Genomic DNA, 19,909 nt, shown 5'->3' with positions numbered 1-19,909 from the left:
AAGCCTAGCATATAAGATTTTAAGCATGACCTTACTAGCATGGGAGATGAGTGCAGTAGTCAAATGGTTAGCACATTCTTTGGTACTACCCTTCTTGGGGACTGGGATGATGATTGACCTTTTCCAGTCCTGTGGCCACTTCTGGATCTTCCAGATTTGCTGACATAATGAGTGCAAAACCTTGATGACATCGTCCTGTAGGGATTTGCATAACTGTTGGAATTTCATCGCGTTCACTAGCTTTATTAACAGCAGTGCTTCTTAAAGCCCACTTGACCTCGCACTCCAGAATGTCTAGCTCTGGGTCACTAACCACATCATCATAGTAATCTGGTTCATTAAGATCTTTTTATACAGTTCTCCCATGTGTTCTTTCCATCTCTTCTTGATCTCTTCAGCATCTACTAGGTCTCTACCACTTTTATCCTTTATTGTGCCCATCTTTGGGTGGATTTCTCCCTTGATGTTTCCAATTTTCCTGATGAGATTTCTAGTCGTTCCCCTTTTGTTGTTTTCTTCTATTATTAAGCACTGTTGATTGAAGAAGCCCTTCTTGTCTCTTCTAGCTATTCTTTGAAGCTGTATGTTTAGTTGGGTGCATCTTTCCCTCTCTTCCTTGCTTTTCACTTCTCTTTATGTTTCCACTATTTGTGAAGCCTCCTCAGATAACCACTTTGCCTTCTTGCTTTTCTTTTTCTTTGGGATGGTTTTGTTTGCCACTTCCTATTCCCTGGTGGCTCAGAGGTTAAAGCGTCTGCCTCCAATGCAGGAGACCTGGGTTCAATCCCTGGGTCAGGAAGATCCCCTGGAGAAGGAAATGGTAACCCATTCCAGTATTCTTGCCTGGAGAATCCCATAGATGGAGAAGCCTGGTAGGCTACAGTCCATGAGGTCGAAAAGAGTCGGACACGACTGAGCGACTTCACATCACATACGATATTAAGGACCTCTGTCCATAGTTTTTCAGGCACACTGTTAATTGGATCTAGTCCTTTGCATCTATTTGTTTCCCCTACTGCAAATTCATATGGGGATTTGATTTAAGTCATACCTGTCTGGCCTAGTGTTTTTCCTGGTTTTCTTTAGTTTAAGCCTAAATTTTGCTATGAGAAGCTGATGATCTGAGCCACAGTGAGCTCCAGGTCTTGTTTTTGCTGACTGTACACAGCTTCTTCATCTTCAGCTACAAAGAATGTAATCAATTTGATTTTGGTATTGACCATTTGGTGATGTCGCTGTGTAAAGTGGCCTCTTGTGTTGTTGAAAAGGGATGTTTGCTATGACTAGTGCATTCTCTTGGCAGAATTCAGTTAGTCTTTGCCCTGCTTCATTTTGTTCTCCAAGGCTGAACTTGCCTTTCTCCAGGTATATCTTGACTTCCTACTTTCACATTCCAATCCCTGATGATGAATAGAACATCTTTTTGAGGTGATAGTTCTAGGAGGTCTTCTAGGTCTTCCTAGAACTGATCAACTTCAGCTTCTTCAGCATCAGTTTTAGGGTGATCCAAGTAATAGATTTGGATTACTTGATGTTGAATGGCTTGCCTTGGAAATGAACCAAAATCATTCTGTCGTTTTTGAGGTTGCACCCAAGTACTGTATTTCAGACTTCCGTTGCTTGTGAGGGCTACTCCATTTCTTCTTTGAGATTCTTGCCCATAGTAATAGATATAATGGTCATCTGAATTAAATTCACCCATTCCCATCCATTTTAGTTCGCTGATTCCTAGGATGTTGATGTTTATTCTTACCGTCTCCTACTTGACCACGTCCAATTTTCCTTGATTCATGGACCTAACATTCCAGGTTCCTATACAATACTGTTCTTTGCAGCATCCGATTTTACTTTTGTTACCAGACACATCCACAACTGAGCAATGTACCTGCTTTGGCAGGTACTTCATTCATTCTGGGGATAAAGGTGATTCTCCTCCGCTCTTCCCCAGTAGCATATTGGGCATCTTCAGACCTGGGTAACTCATCTTTTGATGTCATATCTTTTTGACCTTTTATACAGTTCATGAGGTTCTCATAGGAGTGTACTGGGGTGGTTTGCCATTCCCTCCTCCAGTGGATCACATGTTGTCAGAACTCTCTGATACGAGCCATCCGTCTCGGGTGGCCCTGCTTGATATGACTCATAGTCACTGCGTTACACAAGCCCCTTCCCCACGACCAGACAGTGATACTGGAAGGGGGGCGTTATGCATACCTAGTAAACTATTTGAGGTTGTGAAAATGTGAAAAATTAACAATGATAAAAATATTTATTTACAAGAATAATGGAAAAGCATCCCATGAGATCTTTGAATCATTTGGTTCATTGGTTTTGGCTCCTATAAAAGCAAAGGATCTAACCACCAAGTTAGTAGCCCATAACCCCACAGAGATAAAGAGCAACTCCTTGTCTCTTGGTTTTGCAAGTGCTGGTTTTGGACCCTCAAAAAGTTCAGCTAAGGAGTACGTCAAGGCTGTATATTGTCACCCTGCTTATTTAACTTATATGCAGAGTACATCATGAGAAACGCTGGACTGGAAGAAACCAAGCTGGAATCAAGATTGCCAGGAGAAATATCAATAACCTCAGATGTGCAGATGACACCACCCTTATGGCAGAAAGTGAAGAGGAACTCAAAAGCCTCTTGATGAAAGTGAAAGTGGAGAGTGAAAAAGTTGGCTTAAAGCTCAACATTCAGAAAACGAAGATCATGGCATCCAGTCCCACCACTTCATGGAAACTAGATGGGGAAACAGTAGAAACAGTGTCAGACTTTATTTTTCTGGGCTCCAAAATCACTGCAGATGGTAACTGCAGCCATGAAATTAAAAGATGCTTACTCCTTGGAAGGAAAGTTATGACCAACCTAGAAAGCATATTGAAAAGCAGAGACATTACTTTGCCAACAAATGTCCATCTAGTCAAGGCTATGGTTTTTCCTGTGGTCATGTATGGATGTGAGAGTTGGATTGTGAAGAAGGCTGAGTGCTGAAGAATTGATGCTTTTGAACTGTGGTGTTGAAGAAGACTCTTGAGAGTCCCTTGGACTGCAAGGAGATCCAACCAGTCCATTCTGAAGGAGATCAGCCCTGGGATTTCTTTGGAAGGAATGATGCTAAAGCTGAAAGTCCAGTACTTTGACCACCTCATTCAAAGAGTTAACTCATTGGAAAAGACTCTGATGCTGGGAGGGATTGGGGGCAGGAGGAGAAGGGGAAGACTGAGGATGAGATGGCTGGATGGCATCACTGACTCGATGGACGTGAGTCTGGGTGAATTCCAGGAGTTGGTGATGGACAGGGAGGCCTGGCGTGCTGCGATTCATGGGGTCTCGAAGAGTCGACATGACTGAGCGACTGAACTGAACTGAACTTACATCTTATCCTAAGTTTTAGTGAGCCATTCCTGTTCCCTTCCAATAAGCTTTTTCTTAAGCAATGTGTTGCTGCTTCTGCTGCTGCTAAGTCGCTTCAGTCATGTCCGACTCTGTGCAACCCTGTAGACGGCAGCCCACCAGGCTCCCCCATCCCTGGGATTCTCCAGGCAAGAACACTGGAGTGGGTTGCCATTTCCTTCTCCAATGCATGAAAGTGAAAAGTGAAAGTGAAGTCTCTCAATCGTGTTTGACTCTTCGCCACCCCATGGACTGCAGCCCACCAGGCTCCTCCGCCCATGGGATTTTCCAGGCAAGAGTACTGGATTGGGGTGCCATTGCCTTAGTTGCTTAATAGAATGGAAGTTACAAGTGATTATGCCTTCTTTAAATAAACTAGCAACCCTGGGTTTTCATAATTACAGTTTGAGACTCTTCACCTTACCTTTATATGTTAAACTTGGACAGTTATCCATGGTCTTTACAACAAATGTTTCCAGCTATCACAATGCCTGTTGGTTGGCCAAAACGGCTTAGTTTCAGCTATGTAGCCACCTTTGCTCTTACTAGAGTGTTTGTGCAATTATTTGAGTATTCTATTACATCTTTGTGGTTGTTCTCTAAAATGTGAGTGGGAAATAGTAAGATTAGTATCAATGCTACTAATAAGTATATTTCTCATAAGCTTAGCACAACTAAAACCAAGATAGAAGCCATAAATTGTTTCAAAAAAAATAGCAATTCTTGGGCTTCCCTGGTGGCTTGGTGGTAAAGAATCCAGCTGCCAATGTAGGAGACATGGGTTTGGTCCCTAATCTAGGAAGATCCCACTTGCCACAGAGCAACTAAGCCCATGTGCCGTAACTATTGAGCCTGTGTTCTAGAGCCCAGGGGTGCAACTTCTGAGCTCACATGCCCTGGAGCCCATGCTCTGTAACATAACTGCAATGAGAATCCTTTGCCTGCAGCTAGAGGGTAGCCCTTGTTCACTGTAACTAGAGAAAGCATGTGCAATGAACACTCAGTGCAGCAAAAAAAATAAATAAATTATTTTTAAAAGTAGCACTTCTTTGCATTCAATTGAGATCATGGGGATTAAGCTCTCCAGTTGATGCTTAGGAGAAAAAAAAGGTAAAAAGGCAAAAACACTCAACTTTTTAAATCAAAAACTGTGGTATAATTAAGAATTTTTAATTATTCTGGCAACAGTCCTCCATTATAATGTCCAAGTCTGCTATTTAATATCTATACATCTTATTTCCTGCACAGTCTTAGGGAATTATCGTATACTAAAATGATGGACTGCCTCCATGACAAAACTCACACAGAGGCAAGTTTTACATTGATGAGCAATCTCAACTCTCTTGACATCTACTAGGATTCTTTTACAGCTCAAAGTAAGGTGGTTAAAAATTGTTTTACTTACTGAAAGCATCTCAGAAATAACAGAGACTACACCAAAGAGGCTAATATTTTGGACCACGTTTTCTCTAACATGGAAGAACTAGTTACCACATCATCTTGGAATTTGTAATAAGGGAAGGAAATATAGGGCAGAGGCTGATGTGTGCTGAAGACTTTAAGATGCAGATGTCAAAGCTTCAAAGGAAAGGAAGAAGTTACAGCACAGAATGTAAGACCTCTGACTACAGATTCAAGAAAAACATAGGTTTGGATGCCAGATATGCCATTCGCTAGCTGTGTGGCATTAAGCAAAACCTCTCTAAATCTCGGCTGTCCTTTGCACAATAAGAATAGTATGAAAAGCACAAAGTGCCTGGGGAAATCATTTAACTTCTAAACTTGTATTTTTTTAAAAAAGTAATTATATATGCCACATAGTTTTCTTGGGAGAATTAACTAAGAAAATTCGTGTAAATTACTTAGTACTGTGTTTGATAAATAGTAAGCATTTTTTTAAATGCACACACACTCTCAAATTCTAAGGAAGAAGTAAGTTCATGAAAGAAACTAGATAGCTCAGATTTAAAATGAATAGAACATGGAATAAAGGAGGATATGACTAAGAATGAACACGAAAGGCTATCACAAACCTCTAAGGATGGAGTTTTAAAAGGATAGTGCTCAGGAGGAAATGAAGTTATATTTCTAAAGATAAGATTTCTTCAGCTACATTTTTTTGGAAGAAGATGTGAAACAGAATACATGTACTCTTTGGGGACTATTATGCAAAGTTACTGGGCTTCCCTGGTGGCTCAGACAGTAAATAATTTGCCTGATATGCAGGATGCCGGGGTTTGATCCTTGGGTCAGGAAGATCCCCTGGAGAAGGGAATGGCAACCCACTCCAAGTATTCTTGCCTGGAGAGTTCCTTGGACAGAGGAGCCTGGTGAGCCATAGTTCCTGGTGTTGCAAAGAGTCGGACATAACTGAGAGGCTAACACACACACACACACACACACACACACACACACACACAGTTACCAGATGAAAAAGAGAAGGCAGAGCTCCATGTTTTCTCTTTGAAACCTACATTTCCCAGCAAGAATGGTGTTCAACTGGAAAGAAAAGAAGAAGCCAGGCAAAGACAGTATGTACCAAAAGGTGGGTTAGAAGAGAGATAAGACATAGTTCCTACTTTCAGTTCAGTTCAGTTCAGTCGCTCAGTCGTGTCCGACTCTTTGAGACCCCATGCATTGCAGCACGTCAGGCCTCCCTGTCCATCACCAACTCCCGGAGTTCACTCAGACTCACATCCATCGAGTCAGTGATGCCATCCAGCCATCTCATCCTCTGTCGTCCCCTTCTCCTCCTGCCCCCAATCCCTCCCAGCATCAGAGTCTTTTCCAATGAGTCAACTCTTCGCATGAGGTGGCCAAAGTACTGGAGTTTCAGCTTTAGCATCATTCCTTCCAAAGAAATCCCAGGGCTGATCTCCTTCAGAATGGACTGGTTGGGTCTCCTTGCAGTCCAAGGGACTCTCAAGAGTCTTCTCCAACACCACAGTTCAAAAGCATCAATTCTTCAGTGCTCAGCTTTCTTCACAATCCAACTCTCACATCCATACATGACCACAGGAAAAACCATAGCCTTGACTAGACGGACCTTTGTTGACAAAGTGATGTCTCTGCTTTTGAATATGCTATCTAGGTTGGTCATAACTTTCCTTCCAAGGAGTAAGTGTCTTTTAACTTCATGGCTGCAGTCATCATCTGCAGTGATTTTGGAGCCCAGAAAAATAAAGTCTGACACTGTTTCCACTGTTTACATGGATTCAAATCTGCAGTTCCATAGACACAGTGTTGTGTCAGATTTTTTCGAGGATCATAAATGCAATTGCTTGACATAAAAGATTTGTTGCAGAAATCAATTGCTGAAGTTATTCTGACAAAGAAACACTGATATGAAGATAGAGATACGCTCACTGAAATAAATTGGCGGTCCACATCTTTATAGATTTTATTGTGCTTTGTAAATCATACATAGTTTACCTTGATGCTTTTTTGTGTAGAATATTTATTTAAGCCAAACAAGGTGCTGCTGAAGCCAGTCAACTGTTAGTAGACATCATCCATTACAAAAATTTGCTTTATCCCTCTGAAGACAGACAAGTAGGCCAATGAAACTACTTCTTAATCATCCAATAAGGACTTGAGCATTTATTATGTGCCAAGTGAACTGAGACTCTAAAGATGACCCCTTATTTTTTTACAGTGAGGAAGACAATCATATGAGCAGGTTGAAGTTCAATATATAGTTTGAAATACTAAACATAGGTTCAAGAAAATTGCTACAGGAACACAAAAAGAGGAAATAATAATTTTAAGTTAAGAGATCAAAGAAAGGGAAGGACTGTAGGTAGGGTTACTACTAAAACCACAACCACCTATACTACTAATCAGAACAGACCACTGATAAATCAGAATATACACAGTCATTGAATATGCAGTATGATGATAGCAGTGGGTGCCAGCTGAAGATTTCCACTGGTCAGAGGGAAGTTCTCGTAAAGGCTGAGCCTCAAATAATCTGTGGAATTTGGATAGCTGTAGAAGGGCAGGAAGAAAATAAACACTGGGAAAAAAATGGATTGCCTAATGTGAAACCAAGAATTTCAAGTACATTGATTAGACTGGTGTGGCTGATGAGTGTAATTTGTGGAAAGATATAGAAGGAAATGTGACTGAGAAAGTTATTGAAGACCATCAATGACTCTAAATACCAGAATAAGGAGTTTGGATTTAATTCGATAATAACCACAATGATAGTTATGAACCAAGCAAATATAGCTAACAGAAACTATATATGCATTATCTCACTGAATTTTTACAATAACCCTAAAAGAATGATATAATTAGGATTTCCACCTTGCAAACTGAGACTTCAAGAGATTTATTAACATACCCAAGTTCGCACAGCTAGTTAAGTGTGAGAATTTAGATTCAAATCCGGAGCTCTCTAAATCCAAAACCTATGGCAAAAATGACTGTACATCCTTGATTGTGGAGAAAGTGGGAGCAAGGAACATTTTTTGAGAGGGAGACATAATCAAAACTTTCTGGAAGATAAAATATAGGGGCAATAAGTTTCCTGGAAAAGTGAGAAAATGATAGCCAGAAGACTAGTTAGGAAGACATTAGTTCAGATGACGGGCACGAGGTCAATGACAGTACAGAAAACGAGATTGATAAAGACACTGGAAAGGGAGAATTAGAGGAACTTGGGGATCATTTTCTCTGCTGTATAACAAATTAAGGCAAACTTAGTCACTTAAAGCAATATACATGTGTTATCTCAGTTTCTGTGGGTCATGAGTCTGGGCATGAGACCCAGCTTAGCTAAGTCTCTGCTCAGGGTCTCACAGGCTACAGCTGAAGTGTCAGTTGGTCTATGTTCTTATCTGGAGACTGGATAAATTGTTATCTGGGAAAGATAACTCTACCTTTAAGGTCACCTGGATTGTTGGCAGAATTCATTTCTTTGTGGTTATATGATTGAGTTCCCCATTTACTTAGCAGCTATCAATGGGGAGCACCTCTCAACTGTGAGAGGGAGCTCTCAGACCCTTGCCACGGAATCCCTCCCCTCACAACACTGCAGCTCACTTCTTCAAGGGCAACAGAAGAATCTCTGCTGCTTCCTCTGGGCTCAAGGTCAGGGCTACTCAGAGTAATCCCCTTTTGATTGACTCAGAATTAACTGACTAAGGACTTTAATGACATCTGCAAAATTCCTTTGTGTGTTGTTGCTTCAGTCTGTCTGACTCTGCAACCCCATGGACTCCAGCCTTCCAGGCTCCTCTGTCCATGGGATTCTCCAGGCAAGAATAGTGGAGTGGGTTTCCATGCCCTCCTTTAGGGGATCTTCCCAACCAGGGATCGAACCTGCATTTTTTATGTCTCCTGCATTGACAGGCAACCACTAGTGCCCCCTGAGAAGCCCTGTGCCAAAATAATGTAACCTAATCATTGGAGTGACATCCATCTATTCATAGGTCCTCCCTACACTCAAGGGATTATTGTGACTTCCCTGGTGGCCCAGTGGTTAAGATTCCACACTTCCACTGCAGGGGCATGGGTTCAATCCCTGATCAGGGAACTAAGATCCTACATCCCACATGCCACGTGATGCAGCCACAAAAGAAACAAAAAGGGGAAAGGGATTATAGAGAATGTGTTACACCACAGGATAAGAATCAGGCCTGCCATGTTGCCTACCGTGTTTAACAGCTGATTTAACACAGGAGACTGAAATCAGTCAAAGTTTTCAGCCTGAGCAATGAAGAGAATAGTGATGTCACTAGCTGATTTGACACACAAGAGAAAAAAGTTTTAATGATAAATATGAATCTTGCTAGGAACTGTCCATCTTGAAGTATCTGCAGTATATCCATTTGTCCTAAACTAATTGCATCAGTTTCAACAGCATCTAATGTTTTATTAAATGGTGTGGAGGAGTTTCTGACATCTGGAAGTGATTCTATCATAAAGTATACATTTTTTAAAAATGTTACAAATGGCCAAGAACTTGAGAATCAGTTAGCAAGTTGATTATGTTTTAGATTCATGTCTTCTTTTTATCTCAGCAACCAGTCACAGAAATTTTTTTCAATTGTTTTGATAAATGTTCCTTTTAGACTCTGTTATTTCTGAGAAATAGCCAAACATCTTTTTTACTCTATGAATGTTTATCTTAAAATATATCCAGTAATAGCCAAATGAGTTGTTAAGCAAGATAAATGAAACACCCCCATATAACCAAGGAAATAGTAGGGTTAGTGCTAATAAAAAGTAGAATATGTATTCTACATTCTCATTTTAAACTATCTGAATTATTCCATGGCATTGGGGTTAATGCAGATCACGTGTTTCCTGGAACACAGTGAAATGCAAAATATAATTTCTTGGCATAGTGTAGAAACGAAACAGTTACCAAGTATCTCCCTAATGCCAAGCCCTATGCTAGAACTTTCAGGTATGCTGTCTCATTTCACTTTAACAATCCTCAAGTGAGAATAATATCAGCCTCATTAGATAAGGCAGTTAAGGCTGAGAAGTCAAAACTTCACCCAAACTAGGCAGTGCAGATAGGCAGGTTTCAGACCTAAATTTATCTTATTTTTCAGGTCTAATTCTTTCCACTATCAATCTTTCTTCAGTTCTCAGATTAGCTGTAACTTCGTCTAAGAAGCCTTCCCTGACCACCCACTGCATCTTCCAAGACTGTGTTAGCTGCACATTCCCATCACCATGTTTTCCCGCACAACTGATTAGCGTCAAGGTTCTCAAATTCTATGACTTCTCAGACAGAATCCAAATTCCACGGGCCAAGATCCAAATTCCAGCTTGGCACTTGCTAAGTGCATGAACTTGCAAAATTGACTAAACCTCAAGCCTTTCACTAGTAAAATAAGAATAGTACTAGTCTCTGGCTCCAGGCATAGTTGTGAGGATATTTAATGAATTTAAATCCTTATTATTGTTATCATTATCCTCAGAAGATGCTGCTCCACTTACTATACTGGGTTGCAGTTGCTTATTTATTTTTCTATATTTCATTCTAGATAATAAAAGTTATCCCTGTAGAGAGCCTGAATCTTGTTAGCTGTGATTTCCCCAGAGTCTAGCACAGTACTTATCCACCACATAGCTGGCACTCAAAAAGTTCTGCTGAAGGAGGGAGAGAGGAAGGAAGGAAAGAAGACTGCTCATTATATAGGTGTCCTTCCCTTTTCCAAGCACAGCCTTAATAAAGCCATAAACTGCCCTGTTTCTTGCAGCATTATTCGCAATATGGAAACAAATTAAGTTTCCATCAACAGATGAATGGACAAAGGAGATGTGGTATATATACATACAATAGAAAACTACTCAGCCATGAGAAGGAAGGAAATCCTGCCATTTGCCACAATATGGATGCAACTTGAGGGCATTATGCTAAAACTTAAAATAGAACTACTATCTGCTACAGCAATTCCACACCTGGGTACGTATCTAAAAAAAACCAAAAACACTCATTTGAAAAGATATGTGCACCCCAATGTTCCTAGCAGAATTAGAAACAGTTGCCAAGATATGAAAGCCACCTCAGCGTCCATGGATGAGCTTGGAGAGCATTATGCTAATTGAAATAAGTCAGACAGAGAAAGACAAACCCTAAATACTGTATGCTATCACTTATATATGGACTCTAAAAAAGCCTAAGTCATAAAAACACAGAGCAGAGTGGTGGGTTCCAGGGACTGGGGGAGATGAGATTTTAATCAAAAGCACAAACTTTTGACTCAAGTTTAAGTCAAAGTTATAAGATGAGTAAGTCCTACAGATCTAACCTACAGCATGGTGATTATACTTAATATTCTATTATGGGTTTGAAAGTTGCTAAGAGAGTAGATCTTAACTGTTTTCATCACACACACACAAAGAAATGGTAATTATGTGTAATGATAAAGGTGTTAGCTAAACCACAGTGGTAATCATTTTACAATATATAAGTTATCAAATCAACACCTTAAACTTACACAATGGTACAGGTCAGCTATATCTAAAGGAAACTGAAAAAGGATAAATAAAGGCATGAGAATATATGCAGATGAAAATAAGCCACTACTGTCCTTGAATTATATTTAAGGATCAGAAGTCTTAGAAAGCAGAGTTCATTACAACATCCTTAATGCCTAGAAATTAATATCCTTAACATCTGGAAATCCTAACACTTATATTGTGCCCAGAAAAAACCAAAGCCCAGACAGTCCCTTCACAAGTGAGCATTCTCCTTCTGCAGGAGAAAAGCTCGTCAGCCTTACCCCTACAGCCTGAGAGTAATGTGCTCCATGGAATGACCTCCCTATCAAAACCGCTCACAGGGCTGTAGGCAGTTCCCAGCCACCACTTGCTCCAGTACTGTTTTGAGAAATGCCCCAGGCTCCCGCTATTTACTTTTTCCACTGTTTCTTTTAATGTCAAACAATCAATTATTTTAACTTAGATGTAACTGACATATAACATTGTGTAAGTTTAAGCTGTACAATGAGTTTATTGGATACATTTCTATACTGCAATATGACTACAGTTTTACCACTGTAGCATTAGGTGTTGAGAGCATTTAAGGTCTAGTCGCTTAGCAACTCTACCGTATATAATATAATATTGCTGACTATAATTACTATGCTGTGCATTAGATCTCCAGTGTTTATCTTCTAACTACACATTTGTACCCTTTGACCAACATCTCCCCAAGTCCCGACCCACCAGCCCCTGGTAACCACCATTCTAATCTCTGTTCTATGTGCTTGGATTCCCACTTTTTATTCGCTCCATCTCGGCTACACCTGTTTCCGTCTTGTCACCTTTGGCTCCGAGCAGGCCAGTGCCAGTTTTTATTCTTCCAAGCAAAAGAGCACATTTGAACTTGACTGGATATGACTTGTATATTTGAAGCCCTGCATTCAACTGAGAACAAAATACCCAAACAAGCATTTTAATTAATATAGGATCAACCAGTTTGGGCACTAGAGCACCATGGTCATAAGAGAGGATTCTTCATATTTTCACATTTCTTATAATAAAGTCAAAGTCACGGGTGAAAATGCAGATTAGGCAGAGGTAACCACAGGAAAGAGAGATGACTATAAAGCCCTATTCATCTGTGATGCAAAAATCCATTATTAAGAGCAAATCTCCTTGGACAGCCTGTGGATACTGCATAATTCACTGAGCCCAATGGTACTTCGGTGGTTATGGTTAAATATTGAAAATCTGATTGGAAGACAGAGGTGGCTTCCTGCTCTTTTCTGTAATTGCCTTGTCTGATTTTTCTCATGAACAATGTATCACTGGAATTTTTGACTATGATGGAGTGTACCCCCTCCCCACCCTTGGAGAGTTCTTTGCCCTGAAGGCTAGGGCTCCAACCCCATGGGACTCATCTGATGGAGAACTTCATCTGTCTCCACTGCACCTGTCACCCCCTCTTCCCTTGTCAAGCCCCAGGGTGTCGTGTGGAACTTACAAGCCTCCCCCTTGCCTGTCCACACCCCCACCCCTGCCGGCACCCTCCTGCCTCATGCACATTACAGCAGCCTAATGAGTTGAAGAGACAGAGCCGGCCCTGGCTTCTTATTAAAATCACATTCCATTTTCTTCAAATAAACCCAACTCAGAACAAAAGCGGGGCCCTCTGGGCACAGCCTTTGTTGTGGCTGTTTAATCATAACATTTTGGTGGGACCCAGAAAATTATGATGATTGCTTTCAAGCAATTTGTGATATACATGCTTAGCAGATGATGTAACTGCACGCTACTTTTTGCTATGACACTCTACAAATGCAAACAGATGTATTTCCCATGACCTTAACCCTGACAAATAGAATTGTTTTATGTATTTCCCAGTTAACATTTTTTGAGAGCTTCACAAAGCAGTCTCATAAGGTCTCTCAATACCCTGCTTTTTACACTTCTAGCTATTTTAGGTATCTCAGGAATGTGATAACGCTAATGAGGTATTAGGGTAAGAAAAATAGTGAAAAGCGTATCAGCTCCAACTTTTACAAAAGCTTATTTTAAACATGTAGGTTTCCCTTCAGTTTAGCTCTCAATTAACTGACCAAAATGATAGGAAAGAGCTTTCTGAAGCGTGATATTTTAACAAAAATAATCTTCAAGTGAAGACTGCCTAGAATAAGGTGTTATATGAATATAGATGTGAAAACCTAGCAAGAAAAATTCATAATACAATATGAGGTCATTCTACAATGAACAAATGGGATTTATCCTCAGAGACTTGGTATATAAAAACCGTCCCACCTCAACTGCCATAATTGTCTCAGGTAACCATTTCCTCTTTTGTGCTTTATTCTCCTAAGCTCTAAGCAGACAAAAAGAATGTTGAGTAGCTAGGACAGGCCTTTATTTCTGCCTATAGGTACTTTCCCAGTAGATGTTTTCTAGTGTGAGATAGCAGATAAGAGCAGTGGTTTTCCAGGCTTGAGACTAGAATATTTTCAAAAATTTGTTACAATTGATTTTTTTTTTTAATTACAGCTTCTTATTTTGGAACAGGTTTACAATTACAAGAGATTCTAGAAACACTGCATAGAACTCTCATGTACCCTTACCCCATTTTCCCTAAGGATAGTATCTTACATAACCAGAGTGCGACACCAAAACCAAGAAATTAACCTGGGTACAACACTATGCTCAGGAAAAGAACTCATTTGGATTTCACCAGTTTTTGCACGGACTTGTGTGTATGTGTGGAGGGGTGGGAGGTGGGTACAAGCGTGTGATTCTATCAGTGACGTAACCATCACCACGTTACAGATACAGAACAGTTCTGTCAGTACAAAGAAACGCCCCTGGTTTATGCCTTAGGTTAGTCATATCCTGTCCCCAAAGCTAGCACCTGGCCATCACTACCTGCTTCACCATTATGATTTCATTGCTTCAGGAATATTATATAAACGGAAATACAACATATATTGCCCTTTGAGATCGGCTTCTTTCACAGCGTAGTTTCTTTAAAATTCACCTAGATTGTTAAATGTATTAGTAATTAATTCCACTTTATTGCTGAGTATTATTCCATAGTATAAGCTGTACCACAATTTGTTTATCCATTCACTTGCTGTAGGACATTTGCAGTTGTTTTCAGTTTCTGACCATTACAAAGTTGTAGTGAATGTTCATGTACAGGTTTTTGTGTGAATCTAACTTTTCTTTTGCTGAGTCGTATGGTTTGTGTATGTTTAACTTGGTAGAAAGCTGTCAAACTTTCCCTGAAATGACTATACCACTTTATACTTCTCATCAGCGCATGGCACCATTGGTATGATTTAGTTTTGTTATCCTTGTATGTGTGTCATAGTGCATAAAGCTTTAATTTGCATTTTCAAAGAGGCTTATGATGTTGAACACTTTTTCAGTATGTCCTCTTCAGATAAGTGTCCATGCAAGTCTTTTACCAATATTCTAATTGGATTGTTTGTTTTCTTACTATTAAGAGAAGTATTTTGTATTCTGATACAAATTCATTAACAGAGATGTGATGGGAAGATATTTTTCTCTCAGTCCGTGGCTTGCTTTTTCATCCTTTTTAGCAGCCATTTTACAGAAAACAAAAAATTTTATTTCTGATGAAATGAAACAACAATTTTGTTTCCTCACTAGTGCAAGACAGGGATGGAGGTCAGGGTTCCACAGACAGGTTCCACTAGAGAGGGTCACCTCTTTGTTACTGAAGAACAGTGTTTGTTATGGACTGAATTGTGCTCACCCGCAACCAATATGTTGAACTCCCAACCCTCAGTATAACTGTATTTGGAGATAGGGCCTTGACAGGGTAACTAAGGTTAAGTGGCTTTGTAAAGGTGGAGCCCCAATCCAATGGAACTGTGCGTGTGTGTCAGTCAGTCGTGGCTGACAGTGACTCCATAAACTGTATCCCATCAGGCTCCTCTGTCCATGGAATTCTCCAGGCAAGAATACTGGAGTTGGTTGCTATTCCCTTTTCCAGGAGATATTCCCCACCCAGGGATCAAACCTGGGTCTCCTGTATAGCAGGCAGACTCCTTACTGACTGAGCCACTAGGGAATCCGATACGACTAGTGTCTTTTTAAAAAGAGGAAGAGACTCCCTTTCTCTCTGCACATGCGTGGAAAAAAAGTCACGTGGAAACACATTGAGGAAGGCAGCTTTCTGCAAGGCAGGAATAGAGACCTCCCAGAAACCAACCCTGCTGGCATGAATTTGCACTTCTAGCCTCCAAAAGTATGAGAAAATGAATTTCTGTTGCTTAAATCACCCAGTCTGCAGTATTCTGTTATGGCAGCTCAAGCAGACTAATAGAGGATGAAAGTCTGAATTCTACCCACAGGTTTGCAGGGGAAGACCACTACCTCCTTACTGCAAGGTGTCTGGACAACAGGGTCCTGCCCATGGACTCTCCCCTGCAGTGCCCACCAGGGTGGAGGAGGGGCATGGTTTGCTCAAGGTATGCACCTTGAGAGCAGACAAATATGAGTGAAGGTTTCTGACTTTCAGGCCTTAGTTTTCACAAAGAACTTTTCACAACTCTTTGGCTGGAAAGTCCCAGCTGCATTTGGGGCATTTTTTTTTTGTTTTTTTTTTGTCTGCATCTGTTTCCAGGTTGTAGGCTTTTCTAGTTCCAAGGACAGGACAAATAGGAGGCAAGAAAAAGCCACAAGGGATTCACTTCTAGGAAATTCCCCAAGTCCTGAGGTCCCTAGGCAATCTACCACTTCTTCCTCCATTTTTCAGGCTTATATATATATATTTTTCTATTTTTCTAAGTCTTTATTCAGTTGGTTACAATATTGTTTCTGGGATTTTTTTTTTTAGGTTTTGGTTTTTTGGCCACAAAGCAAGTGGAATCTTAGCTTCCAGACCAGAGATCAAACCCATACTTCCTGCATTGGAAGCACAAAGTCTTAACAGTAGACCGTCAGGAAAGTCCCAGGCTTATGTATTTTGTCAGGGTTTGTTTTTTGTGATTAGTGGGAGGAGTAAAATGGAATGTGTTTCCCCTATCATATCCAGAATTGAAGACTACAACTGATTTTTTAAAAAATAGAGTTAAAAGTAAGATTTCAAGAGAGTAATCACAAAACTCTTAGGGTTTCTAGAAATGTCTTTGACGGGAGGACATCTCCATGATTTATTGACTCAGTCTGAGGTAGAAGAGGAAACACTGGACTTGGTGGGCTTAGTTCTCCTCTCAGTTTTTCTGTGACCTTGGGCGAGTTGCCTCACTTTTCTCTGTTTCAGCCTTTTCCTCTGTCAAAGACATAATTGGACTCTATCTGGATTGGTAAATAGGTTCCATCTCTCAAGCCAACAAAATGAAGTAGGAAGACATTTTGAGAAGTCCTCTAAGACCATGATTAGTGAGAAGAAACACTATCTTTAATTAGTAATGTTAGCCTTAAGCACAAGGTAAGATCACAATACCATATTTGCTTTGTTTTTTAATCCCTGGACAAGAATATGCCTAAGAATTTTCCCAGGTCCAAAATTCTATGATTTTAATACAAAAATAAAATTAACTTGAATATGTAGATATTTTAAATGAAGGTTAAAAAGATGAAAATTTATTTTGTATAAGGAAAGACAAAACCTATTAGGAACACAGGATGAAACAGTTGAGAAAAAAAATTTATCATGGCTTCCTGACAGCTTTGGAAAAAAGGGAAACACACCGGTTATCTAGCTCTACCCTTTCATTTTGCTTCTAGTTACTCTGGTTACCTTTCCTACTTTCTGATGAACTACTAAAATTTTGTTTTCTCTTTTTTTCATCAATGAATTTGAAAGCTGTAGAGAGGATTCCATCCCTTTAATGGTGGTTCTTAAATTTTAAAAATAGTTTATAAGTGTTTCAAGAAGAGTATAAAATCGTTCAGCATCAGTATCTTTATCCTCATTTCAATCAGGACAAAAATATTATTATAAAACACTAAGTATCCAGTGAAGATTCCTTTTTCTATTACTGTTGTTTACGGATTTAGTTTCACTTTTTTGGATTCTGCTTCATTGAGTCTTTTCAGTTTCTCTGCTTGTATCACAGTCTTCCTCTCTGAGTTCAATTTCCTTCTTGCTAAATCATATCTTTCCTAGTTCTTTCAGGATGTCTTGTGAGTGAAAAATTTCCTTTATCTTGGTATGTAGAAAAATATTTTTATTCCTTTTTAGTGAGTGTATATTAGCAGTGATCACAAGTTAGGCAATCAAACTCATGAAACACACATAACACAGTAAGATTGAATGTATTGTTACATTTATTTAGATTTATAGAACAATTCAGGAGAAATAGTATTCTTCTCATTGGGGAGGCCCTGAGTTATACATGTACATAGCTTCTTATTTCTCCTCTTACCTGAACAGGATGTGTGCAGCAAATAGGGGTACCTTCAATATGCGTGTGGTTTAACTTGGCTCAGAGAGGCCAGTGCCTTGGTTTCCCATCAGTCTTTTATTTTGTTCCTGTCACACAGACCCAAGGCTTGTACACTCACTTACAGGAGCCTCAGTCCAGATGGACTCCCACCAATCAAAAATTTCACAGTAAATAATGCAGATAATTGTCTCTTAATATGTAACGTTCCACATTTATCTTATTTCGCATGTGTCCAAGGGAATGATGCTGTGAGAAGACATTACTGAGAAGGAAATTTTTTCTTTCCAGGAGAGTCTTTTTTTAAGCAATTATTTTTATTAGAATTGATTTACAATGTGTATTAATTTCTACTGTATAGCAAAATGATTCAGTTACACATAAATATATGTTTTTTTTCACACTTCCATTATGGTTCATCAGAGGATATGGGATCTAGTTCCCTGTGCTCTACAGTAGGACCTTATTGTTTACCCATTCTCTATATAATAGTTTGCATCTATTTGCATCTCAAAAATTGCATTGGCCGTATGTATCATCTCAATATTTGCATCTCAAACTCCCAGTTTGTCCCTCCTCCATCCCCCACCTTGTCAACCGCAAGTCTGTTCTCTATGTCTGTGTCTATTTCTGCCTCATAGATGGGCTCATTTGTTATATTTTAGATTCTACATATAAGTGATATCACATGGTATTTGTCTTTCTCTTTATGAATTACTTTCTTTAGTATGATAATTTCTAGGTCCATTCATGTTGCTACAAATGGTATTTTTTATTCTTTTTATGGCTGAGTGGTACTCCGTCTGTACCATATTGTCATCATCTATTGCTCTGTCCATGGGCAGTTAGGTAGTTTCTATATCTTGGCTATTTGTAGACAGTGCTGCTATAAGAATAGCAGCTTTCTATAAACTTAGAAAATTATAGTTTCCTCCAAATATATGCCTAGTGATTGCTACATCATATAGCAACTCTATCTTTAGTTTTTTTGAGGAACCTCCAGAATGTTTTCCATAGTGGCTGTACCAATTTACGTTCTCACCAACTGTGTAGGAGGGTTCTCTTTTCTCTGTATCTTCTCCAGCATTTGTTATTTGTATACTTTTTAATGAAGGCCATTCTGACTGGTGTGAGGTGATACCTCATTGTAGTTTTGATTTACATTTCTCTAATAATTAGTTATGATGAGCATCTTTTCATGTACCCATTGGCCATCTGTGTGTCTTCTTTCCAGAAATGTCTATTTAGATCTTCTGCTCATTGTTTGGTTGGGTTGCTTGCTTTTTTGTCATTGGGTTGTGTGAGCTCTTTATATATTTTTGAAATTAGGCCCTTGTCAGTTGCATCATTTGCAAATATTTTCTCCTAATCTGTAAGTTGTCTTTTGGTTTTGTTTATGGTTTCCTTTGGTGTATAAAAGCTTGTAAGTTTGAAGAGGTCCCAATTGTTTATTTTTGCTTTTATTTCTATTGCCTTGGGAGATTGATGTAAAACATTGGTACTGTTTATGTTAGAGAATATTTTACCTATGTTCTCTTCTAGGAGTTTTATGGCGTCGTGTCTTATATTTAAGTCTTTGAGCTAATTTGAGTTTATTTTTGTTTATAGTGTGCGGGAGTGTTCTAATTTCATTGACTTACATGCAGCTGTCCAGCTTTCCTAACACCATTTGTTGAAGAGACTGTCTTTTCTGTATTGTGTATTCTTGCCTCCTTTGTCAAAGATTAATTGGCCTAAGTGTGTGCAGGAAAGTTTTAATGTGTTTAGGTCTCAGAACTGATGTTGATATTTTACTCTCAGGTTTTTTAGCCAGGCATGAGATTCTAGATTGAGAGTGATTTTTTTTTTTTTTCTCAGCAATTTGTAAATATAGCTCCACTGTTACCTGATATCTGTAGTTGCCAGTGGGAAGTCAGCTGCCTATCTAATGGTCATTCCTATAAGAATCTGATTTTTCACTAATAAATTTTATTATTTTCTATGTATTTTTAATTTTGTTATGATACATCTAAGCACACATTTATTTTAATGTATCCTTCTTAGAACATGGATTACATTTTTAATCTGAGGATTTTCAGCATTGAAAAAAATGCTTACTAGAATCTCTTCATCCATTCCTTCTCCACTCTTTCCTCTATTCTAATTTTTTTGGAGCTTCTTCTAG

This window comes from Bos javanicus, chromosome 15, assembly GCF_032452875.1.
Source record: "Bos javanicus breed banteng chromosome 15, ARS-OSU_banteng_1.0, whole genome shotgun sequence".
Lineage (NCBI taxonomy): Eukaryota > Metazoa > Chordata > Mammalia > Artiodactyla > Bovidae > Bos > Bos javanicus.
The sequence above is the reverse complement of the archived record's forward strand: the minus strand, read 5'-3'. Positions refer to the sequence as shown.